Genomic DNA, 11,189 nt, shown 5'->3' with positions numbered 1-11,189 from the left:
AAGTACAAGAGATTTTTATGTATAACTCTCAGGGATCCATGCCTGTGGAGGGAAAGAGCAAAGCAGGAATAGGCAGAAGAAATGAGAGTACTCTAATGCAGGCCTGAAAAAAGTTGGCCAACCCAGAGGGGAGCTCTGAGCTAGTGTCATCTGTCAGAATGTCCTAAATTAGGCCAAAGTAAATAGGCCTTTTTACCTACACTTCTATCGGTCACTGGTTGTGGGCAGCTCTGGAAAGGTGATCTCAAGCATGGCAGCTCTGTAGCGGAAGCAGATCCTGTGGGAGCCAACAGCTGGAGGCAGTCCACTGACCACACTCCACAGCTGGGCACCATGTCCATCCTTGCAGGAGGAGCCGGGTGGCATATCTTGGTGTGTACCACATCTAATACTGTCCATTTTTTCCTTTATGGTTTCCTTTTTTCTGTTTTTCTTGCATATAGCACTTGACAACACACTAATGCCAGGTAGTGTTCAGTTTATAAACAATAGATTTATGACTGACTGACATACCCAAGTGTCTCTTGAGTATCTCTGCCCCACTGCAAATACCAGACTTCCTGGCCAAGTTGCTATGACAGCCCCTAGGAACTCCATTCAGTCTCTGCCTCTCTGGGCACTACCAGAAGAGTTGCTTTACCTCTAGTGCAACTGTTTCTACTCCCTAGCAGCCTCCAGGCTCAAGCTCTAGGAAAACACATGGGATGATGTGTTTCCATGTTAGCCTCAAGTACATAACCATCAGTTACAAATGTTCTTCCTTAGGAAAATAAAAACATTTACACGTAACATTTTTCTTTTCTCTCCCATGCACTTGCTCTCAAATCAAGTTTGCTACTTTTGTATTTAAAGTACCCAAGTGACTTCAGTGATCATATCTAAATTACTCAGATATCAATCAGAGCTCACACAAGGCGTGTCCTACTCCTTAGCTCTCAGCTCCCCTGCTTTCAGTGTTTAGTGACTGCATCTGGGACAAGTTTATTTAACTTCTCTAATATTCAATTTGTTCACCTATGAAATGGACATTCAATAATGTCTACCTCTTAGAATTCTAATGGGAATTAAATGAAGCATTCTCTCAAAAATTATCTGTTGAGCCCCTGCAGACATTCCTTTTCTGTACTCAGGGAATGCATTCATGAATACCACAAAACACCTGCTCTCATGGAGTTTACATTCTTAGAGGGGTGATAAATAATAAAGATAATTTCAACTGTTAGTAGTACTCTGAAGAAAATAAAACAGGCCAAGAAATGGGAAGTGATAGGGGTTTACTGTATTGAATTTTGTGCTTGTGGAAGGCCTTTCTGAGGTGAAATTTAAAAAGAGATCTGAAGGAAACGGAGAAAGCCAAGCAGAAAAGGGGTGCTAGGATAAGGAAATGGCTGGCGTCCAATCTCTGAGATGAGTCTTTTACCTCTTTGAGGAACAGCAAGAAATCCCAGTGAACCAGAGGAAGAGGTGGGAAATGAGGTAGGCGAGGTGAGGTCATGCAAGCCAAGGGGAAAATACCTGGATTTATTCCAGGTCTGAGGAGGCCAGAGAAAGATTTTAAGCAGAGATGTGACATGATCAGATTTACATTTTTAAGGGATCAGTCTGGATAATTTGTGCAGAGGTATGAGTCAAAGCAAGAAAACCAGGTCAAAGGCTATTGCCAAATAGTCAACATGAGCCATGATTGTTATTTCCATTAACAACGTCGCTGAAATGGTCGGCAATCTGAAATAAAGCCTGGAGAAACCTAAATAGATTTTAATAGATTCTATCACCAAAGCTATACTCATGGGACAGTTTCTCAAGTCTCCAGTAAGAGGCTGCTTTATTTTGAATAGAATTCTAATCAACTTGCACCAACAGATTAAAAATAACAGACTAAAGAGAAGAGGAAAACTGGTAAAAGCAAGCATGGTTTACCATAACAAGCAATAATGAACAACTTGGTATCAAAGAAGGAAAACTTAAAAACAGACTTTAGTCTGGTATCATTTAGAGTAGGGACACACAGGCTCTGAGGACTAACTGAATAGTAATTGTGGTTTTAAAAAATGACCTTGGATCATCAACGAAATCTACCCTATATTCTGTATGATTTGGTTGAGAAGGCAGAGAAATTAGTATTGCTCTGAGAAGCCTTCAAAATGGGATGGTACTTAGAGGCAAAAATTTGATTTATTTGAAACACTCAATTTTAGCGAAAAACATTCAGTAAGTGTTGTTACTGTTTAAGACAAGATCTTTTCAGCAAGAAAACAGTTCTAAACATGCTTTTTAGCCAAACCAATTGGCCATATTGTATATACAACTGATGATCCATGGTCCTCTGCAGCTAGAACTACTATGTAGTGTACGTTTATACTCATCACCACAAATAAGTTAGCAAATATTTTTCTTTGGTAAAAAAATAATTTCAGTCTGGGCACAGTGGCTCACACCTGTAATCCCAGCACTTTGGGAGGCCAAGGCAGGTGGATCACTTCAGGCCAGGAGTTGAAGACCAACCTGGCCAACATAGCAAAACCTCATCTCCACAAAAATAAAAAAAAAAAGCCAGGTTTGGTGATGCATGCCTGTACTCCCAGCTACTCGGGAGGCTGAGGCAGGAGAATCACATAAACACGGGAGGTGGAGGCTGCAGTGAGCTGAGATCACGCCACTACACTCTGTTGCCATCCTCGGCAACAGAGCGAGACTCTGTCTAAAAAAAAAAAAAAAAAAAAAAATTCAACTTTTATTTTATGTTTAGGGGGTACCATGTGCAGATTTGTTACCTGCATATATTACATGATGCTGAGGTTAGTGGATCCTGTCACCCAGGTAACTGAGTATAGTACCCAATAGTTTTTTTTCCAACTTGTACCCTCTTTGTCTCTGCCCACCTAGTAGTCCCCAGTGTCTATTATTGCCATCTTTATGTCTATGAATACCCATTGTTTAGCTCCCACTTGTAAGTGAGAACATGTGGTATTTGGTTTCTTGTTCCTGCACTCACTCACTTAGGATAACAGCCTACAGCTGCATCCGTGTTGCAAATAACATGATTTTGTTCCTTTTTATGGCTGCATGTGTTCCATGGTGTATATGTGCCACATTTTCTTTATCCAGTCCACTGTTGCTGAGCACCTAAGTTGATTCCATGTCTCTGCTATTGTGAATAGTGCTGCAATGAACATGGGAGTGCATGTGTCTTTTTGGTAGAACGACTTATTTTCTTTTGCACATATACCCACTAATGAGCTTGCTTTGTCAAATGGGAGTTCAGTTTTAAGTTCTTTGAGAAATCTCAAACTGCTTTCCACAGGGTCTGAACTAATGTGCATTTCCATCAACAATGTTTGATAAGCATTCCCATTTCTCCATAGCCTCGCCAGCACCTGTTATTTTTTGACTTTTTAGTAATAGTCATTCAGACTGGTGTGAGATGGTATCTCGTTGTGGTTTTGATTTGTATTTCTCTGATTAGTGATTTGGAAAATTTTTTCATATGTGTGTTGGCTGCTTGTGTAGTTTCTTTTGAGAAGTATCTGTTTATATATTTTGCCCATTTTTAATAGGTTTTTTAACATGTTGATGTATTTAAGTTCCTTATAGATTCTGGATATTAGACATTTGTTGAATGCATAGTTTACAAATATCTTCTCTCATTCTGTAGGTTTTCTGTGTACTCTGTTAATAGTTTCTTTTGCTGTGCAGAAGCTCTTTGGTTTAATTAGGTCCCACTTGTCAATTTCTGTTTTTGTTACAATTGCTTTTGAGGACTTAGTCATAAATTCTTGCCCAAAGCTGATGTCCAGAATGGTGTTTCCTCGGTTTTCTTATAGGATTCTTAAGAGTTTGAGGTCTTGCATTTAAATCTTTAATACATATTGAGTTAATTTTTGTATGTGGTGAAAGGTAGGGGCTCAGTTTCATTTTTCTACACATGGCTAGACAGCTTTCTCAGCACCATTTATTGAATAGGAAGTCCTTTCCCCATTGTTTATTGTTGCCAACTTTGTCAAAGAATGGGTGTAGGTGTGTGACTTTATTTCTCGGCTGTCTGTTCTGTAACATTGGTCTTTGTGTCTGATTTTGTACCAGTACCATGCTCTTTTGGTTACCATCACCTTATAATATAGTTTGACGTGAAGTAACATGATGCCTCCAGCTTTGTTCATTTTGCTCAGAATTGCTTTGGCTATTTGGGCTCTTTTGTTGTTGTTGTTCCCTATGAATTTTAGAATACCTTTTTCTAGTTCTATTAAAAAATGACATTGGTAGCTCAATAGGAATAGTACTGAATCTGTAGATTGCTTTGGGCAGTATGGCCTTTTTAGCAATATTGATTCTTCTTATCCAGGAGCATGGAATGTTTTTTCATTTATTTGTATCACCTGTGATTTCTTTCAGCAGTGTTTTGTAGTTCTTGTAGAGCTCTTTCACCTCCTTGGTTAGATGTATTCCTAGTTTTTTTATTTTTATTTTTGCATCTATTATAAATGGGATCGTAGTCTTGATTTGGTGCTCAGCTTGAATGTTATGGTGTATAGAAATGCTACTGATTTTTGTACATTGATTTTGTATCCTGAAACTTTGCTGAAGTCTGTTATCAGTTCCAGGAACCTTTTGGCAGAGACTTTTGGGTTTTCTAGATGTAGAATTGTATCATCAGCAAAGAGATAATAGTTTCACTCTTCTTTTCCTATTTAGATGCCTTTTCTTTCTCTTGCCTGATTGCTCTGGCAAGGACTTCCAATACTATATTGAATAGGAGTGGTGAGAATAGGCATCCTTGGCTTGTTCCAGTTCTCAGGGGAATGCTTCCAGGTTTTGTCTATTCAGTATGATGTTGACTGTGGCTTTGTCATAATGGCTATTACTATTTTGAGGTATTTTCCTTTGATGTCTAGTTTCTTGAGGATTTTTATATGAAAGGGTATTGAATTTTACCAAATGCTTTTTATTTGTCTATTGAGTTAGTCAGATGGTTTTTATTTTTAATTCTGTTTAGGTGATGAATCACGTTTACTGATTTGCATAGGTTTAAACAACCTTGCATCTCAAGAATGAAGCCTACTTGATCATCATGAATTAACTTTTTGATATGCTCCTGTATTCAGATTGCTAATAATTTTGTTGGGGATTTTTGCATCTGTGTTCAACCTTGTCTTAGATCTTGGTGAGCTTCCTTGCAATTCATGCTTTGAATTTTTTATCTGTCATTACTGAGTTTCTATTTTGGTTAGGGACTATTGCAGGAGAGATAATGTTGGTGATGTCACTACATTCAGATTTTTTATGGTGCCACAATTCTTGTGCTGGTTCCTTCTCGTCTGGAGACGCTAGTGTTTCTAATTTTTGTAGTTATTTTAGTGTAGGTAGGATTTTTTCTTTTTCTTTCTTGCCCTATAATTTTTTTTATTATACTTTAAGTTCTAAGATACATGTGCACAATGTGCAGGTTACTTACATGTGTGTACATGTGCCATGGTGGTGTGCTGCACCCATTAACTCGTCATTTACATTAGGTATTTCTCCTAATGCTTTCCCTACCCCCTACCCCCACCCCACCACAGGCCCTGGTATGTGATGTTCCCCTTCCTGTGTCAAAGTGTTCTCATTGTTCAGTTCCCACCTATGAGTGAGAACATGCGGTATTTGGTTTTTTGTCCTTGCGATACTTTGCTCAGAATGATGTTTTCCAGCTTCATTCATGTCCCTACAAAGGACATGAACTCATCCTTTTTTATGGCTGCAGAGTATTCCATGGTGTATATGTGCCACATTTTCTTAATCCAGTCTATCACTGATGGACATTTGGATTGGTTCCAAGTCTTTGCTATTGTGAATAGTGCTGCAGTAAACATACTTGTGCATGTGTCTTTATAGCAGCATGATTTATAATCCTTTGGGTATATACCCAGTGATGGGATGGCTGGGTCAAATGGTTATTTCTAGTTCTAGATCCTTGAGGAATCGCCACACTGTCTTCCACAATGGTTGAACTAGTTTACAGTCCCACCAACAGTGTAAAAGTGTTCCTATTTCTCCACATCCTCTCCAGCACCTATTGTTTCCTGACTTTTTAATGATCGCCATTCTAACTGGTGTGAGGTGGTATCTCGTTGTGGTTTTGATTTGCATTTCTCTGATGGCCGGTGATGATGAGCATTTTTTCTTGTGTCTTTTGGCTGCATAAATGTCTTCTTTTGAGAAGAGTCTGTTCATAGCCTTTGCCCACTTTTTGATGGGGTTGTTTGTTTTTTTCTTGTAAATTTGTTTGAGTTCTTTGTAGATTCTGGATATTAGCCCTTTGTCAGATGAGTAGATTGCAAAAATTTTCTCCCATTCTGTAGGTTGCCTGTTTGCTTTGATGGTAGTTTCTTTTGCTGTGCAGAAGCTCTTTAGTTGAATTAGATCTCATTGTCTATTTTGGCTTTTGTTGCCATTGCTTTTGGTGTTTTAGTTATGAAGTCCTTGCCCATGCCTATGTCCTGAATGGTATTGCCTAGGTTTTCTTCTAGGGCTTTTATGGTTTTAGGTCTAACATTTAAGTCTTTAATCCACCTTGAATTAATTTTTGTATAAGGTGTAAGGAAGGGATCCAGTTTCAGCTTTCTACATAGGGCTAGCCAGTTTTCCCAGCACCGTTTATTAAATAGGGAATCCTTTCCCCATTTATTGTTTTTGTCAGGTTTGTCAAAGATCAGATGGTTGTAGATGTGTGGTATTATTTCTGAGAACTCTGTTCTGTTCCATTGGTCTATATCTCTGTTTTGGTACCAGTACCATGCTGTTTTGGTTACTGTAGCCTTGTAATATAGTTTGAAGTCAGATAGCATGATGCCTCCAGCTTTGTTCCTTTGGCTTAGGATTGTCTTGGCAATGCAGGCTCTTTTTTGGTTCCATATCAACTTTAAAGTAGTTTTTTCCAATTCTGTGAAGAAAGTCATTGGTAGCTTGATGGGGATGGCGTTGAATCTACAAATTACCTTGGGCAGTATGGCCATTTTCACAATATTGATTTTCCTATCCATGAGCATGGAATGTTCTTCCATTTGTTGGTGTCCTCTTTTATTTCGTTGAGCAGTGGTTTGTAGTTCTCTTTGGAGAGGTCCTTCACATCCCTTGTAAGTTGGATTCCTAGGTATTTTATTCTCTTTGAAGCAATTCTGGATGGGAGTTCACTCATGATTTGCCTCTCTGTTTGCCTGTTATTGTTGTATAAGACTGCTTGTGATTTTTGCACATTGATTTTGTATCCTGAGAGTTTGCTGAAGTTGCTTATCAGCTTAAGGAGATTTTGGACTGAGACGATGGGGTTTTCTAAATATACAATCATGTCATCTGCAAAGAGGGACAATTTGACTTCCTCTTTTCCTAATTGAATACCCTTTCTTTCTCCTGACTGCCAAACTGAATCCAGCAGCACATCAAAAAGCTTATCCACCATGATCAAGTGGGCCTCATCCCTGGGATGCAAGACTGGTTCAACATACGCAAATCAATAAACATAATCCAGCATATAAACAGAACCAAAGACAAAAACCACATGATTATCTCAATAGATGCAGATAAGGCCTTTGACGAAATTCAACAGCCCTTCATGCTAAAAACTCTCAATAAATTAGGTATTGATGGGACGTATCTCAAAATAATAAGAGCTATTTGTGACAAACCCACAGCCAATATCATACTGAATGGGCAAAAACTGGAAGCATTCCCTTTGAAAACTGGCACAAGACAGGGATGCCCTCTCTCACCACTCCTATTCAACATAATTTTTTTTTTCCCACTTTCCCTTTCCCGCTCTCCCTAAGTGGTATCACTGTAGAGAATGCTGTGTAGGATCTTCTGGCTTTGCTTCTGTTGCCCCAATAGGCACTTCTGTTGTCGGATTTTATATTGGGCTGTGCATTTCAACCTAAGAACCAATGGATGGTGCTTATGGGTAAGAGCCACTTTGGGCCAACACAGCTGGATATATACTTGATCATTGTATGCTGGGAGAAGCTCTGTTGCCTCTGGCAATGGGCTTATTCACAGAGTACACAGGGATCTGAGCTCCCTCCTTAGCCCCAGTGGGGTGGGGGCCAAGATGGTCAGGGCTTGACTAGACAGGTCTGCCTGCAGGCCCCTTGATGGTATGCACATGCAACAGTGCCAAGGGAGAATCCATTGGGAAGTCACCAAGTGCCCAGAGGCATGCCTAGGCATGGAGCTGGGAAACTTCCTCAGTCCCAGGTTCTCTGCACAGGGGATAGGGGCAGCCTAAACTCCCTGTCCATGAGAGTGGGTGCTCCAGATGCCTGGAGATCTGCCTGGGTAGGGAGCAGAGAGGGCCTCACTGTACCAGAATCTCTGCCCAGGAGGATTTGGCTAGCCCAGGCTGCTGGTTCTGGTGAGCAGGTACTCCACATGCCTGGGGATCTGCCTACACGTGGAGCAGAGAGGGCCCCACTGTACCATGATCTATGCCTAGAAAGCATGAGGCAATTTAAGCTGCTGAACCAGGGGAGCATGTGCTCCTAATCTCTGGCAATCTGCCTGTGTATAAACAGCCCCCTTCCCCTGCACCTGCACCATCGCACCATGATCTATGCGTTGGAAGGGTGGGACAGCTCAGGCTGTTGATTCAGGCAAGGGAGTGCTCTGAATAGCTGGAGATCTGCCTGGGCATGGAGCAGAAAGGGCCCTATTCTACCACAATCTACGTCAGTGAAGGATAGGGTAGCCAAGCTACTGGTCCAGGCATGTAGGTGCTCCAGATGCCTAGATTTTTGCCTGGGGGTGGAGTGGAACAGGCCCCACTGCACCACAATCTCAGGAGAGAAGGGAAGGGCGCCCAGCAGTAACACATGCAGACCAGTTCCAGGTTGCCAAGCTGACACTGGCTGCAAGTCTTGTCATCCAGTAGAAACTGCAGCTGTACCAGATCTCCTCCTACCTCAGGCCTGCAACAGGGGAGACCACAATTCTGGTACCTACTGCTGAGACACTTTCCACAATTCTGGCTGTGGAGTCCCTACTCTGCTCCAGAGCAGGTGCTCCAGTCTCTGGCCTGATACAATGCCTGCATGGCTGTGCTGCTAGGTCACCAAATAATGGCTGTGACTTTGTATGCACCCTGATCAAAAATGGCATTCTGCTCTCAGTCCTGGATGTGGGAAAATGCTTGCAGCTTTTCCCAAGGTCTCTTACTCACAAAGTCTCCAAGCCTCTCCCCAAGTTAGCTCTTGGCTTTGGGAGAAACAAAGTGCTCTCCCTTGGCCTGGGTTTCTTGAATCTGCAGTGAAAAGGTCAGTTACAGAGGGAGGCCCTTGCCTCTTTCACGTACTGGAGGTCACTCATTTTTATCAGCCAGAATCTGAGGTGTCCTTCACAATTGTGATGGATTCCTATTTTCCTTTTTGAATTAAAGCTGACAGAGTTGGTCTTTATGCACTGTCTTGCTATTTCCAAGTGGTGGAGGTGTACTAAAAGTCTCTAATCTTCTGTCTTGGGGGGAACAAAATCAACTTTTTTTAATGTCTATTTCTTTTATCTTTCAAAGAGTACATAAATCATGAAACAAGACAATATGAGAATATGCCTTCATGTTTTCAGGTAGTCTCTTATTTCCCCTCTTTTCCAAAAAAAAGCTTATAGTTTTAAAATGTTGGGAAAAAATAAAGTAAGCACCATTTTGTATAATGTCTTTTACCTAATCCAAAATTGAGTTGTTATTCTGGAAACTATAAAAAGTCAAACAAGGTTGAGAGCAGTTACTCTTAAGGCCAGGAGATCCATAAGTGTAGTATTCTGTAGGTAGTTCACTTCCCTTGTCATTAGCAGCAGAATAATATATTCTCATTGACAGGTTCAACTTATGTCTATGCTGAAACCTCAGAACCAATAAATTATATATCTACTTAGTTAAGTAAAACTGATTTTCAAAATCAAGTGGATGTGGACATGTTTATATTTATTAACTTCAAGAGATCTATCTGAAGGAAATGATAATGTTTAGTGCCAGACTATTCATAATAAAGAAAGATGTGAAACAACATAAATGCTCAACAATAGGGAAATAAATAAAATAGTATAGCAATTTAGTTGACTAAAATAATGTAATATAAATACAACAGGAAAGAATTTCATGCAGAAATATTTATGAATATTTTCAATTACATGAGAAAGTCCTCATAATGTAATACAAAATTAAAGAAATAGGATACTAAATTAAGTATAATATGACCTCGCCAATGAGATAAATAGGCACATAGTATGTCTTGCTAACAACAAATACCTCTCAGTCATCAAATTTTGATTTTCTTCTTTATGTTTTTCTGCATTTCCCAAATTTTCTACAATGAGCATATAATTATTTTTAATAAGACCCAAACAGGTTATTACTTTAAAATCTCATGACCAGTTTTGTTTCAGTTAATCCAAAGATAAAACATCTTCACAACTTGTAAACAAGTTATTTGATGTGAGATAATTTAGGAGGTAAAAGATTCTAAATTACTATAGTACAGATTTTTACATTAAATAAAGCCTGCCTTTACAGCCAATCACAACTGTAGAAAGTCTGAATTATTTCATATGTCAAATTACATATTAAATATTTGACTCCATACAATATATGCATTTTAATCACTTAGAAGTATGTAGGAAAGTCTAGAGCTAATACACCAGATCTGAACAATTGACATGAATATTGAATATTGTCAACTGCCTAAGCTTATAAAGTCACTATATTTCCACAACTAAGAATCTAACAGGGTTTGACCTAGGATTTTGTATTTCTTCCAGATATCAACACAAATGCTGACATTTCTGAGTATTGTTATGGTTTGGCTGCCAATAAGAGACAATGCAAACTTGAATCTCAACTGAGACCTAATCTAAATAATCACAGTTGGCCAGGCACGGTAGCTCACGCCTGTAATCCCAGCGCTCTGGGAGGCCAAGGTGGGTGGATCACCTGAGGTCAGGAGTTCAAGACCAGCCTGGCCAACATGGCAAAACCCCGTCTCTACTAAAAATGCAAAAAATTAGCTGGGCGTGGTGGTGCACACATACATTCCCAGCTACTTGGGAGGCTGAGGCAGGAAAAGCACTTGAACTTGAGAGGTGGAGGTTGCAGTGAGCCGAGATCACGTCAATGCACTCCAGCCTGGGCAACAGAGCAAGACTCTGTGTCAAGAAAATATATAAAATAA

The sequence above is a fragment of the Symphalangus syndactylus genome, chromosome 7, assembly GCF_028878055.3.
Source record: "Symphalangus syndactylus isolate Jambi chromosome 7, NHGRI_mSymSyn1-v2.1_pri, whole genome shotgun sequence".
Taxonomy (NCBI): domain Eukaryota; kingdom Metazoa; phylum Chordata; class Mammalia; order Primates; family Hylobatidae; genus Symphalangus; species Symphalangus syndactylus.
The sequence above is the reverse complement of the archived record's forward strand: the minus strand, read 5'-3'. Positions refer to the sequence as shown.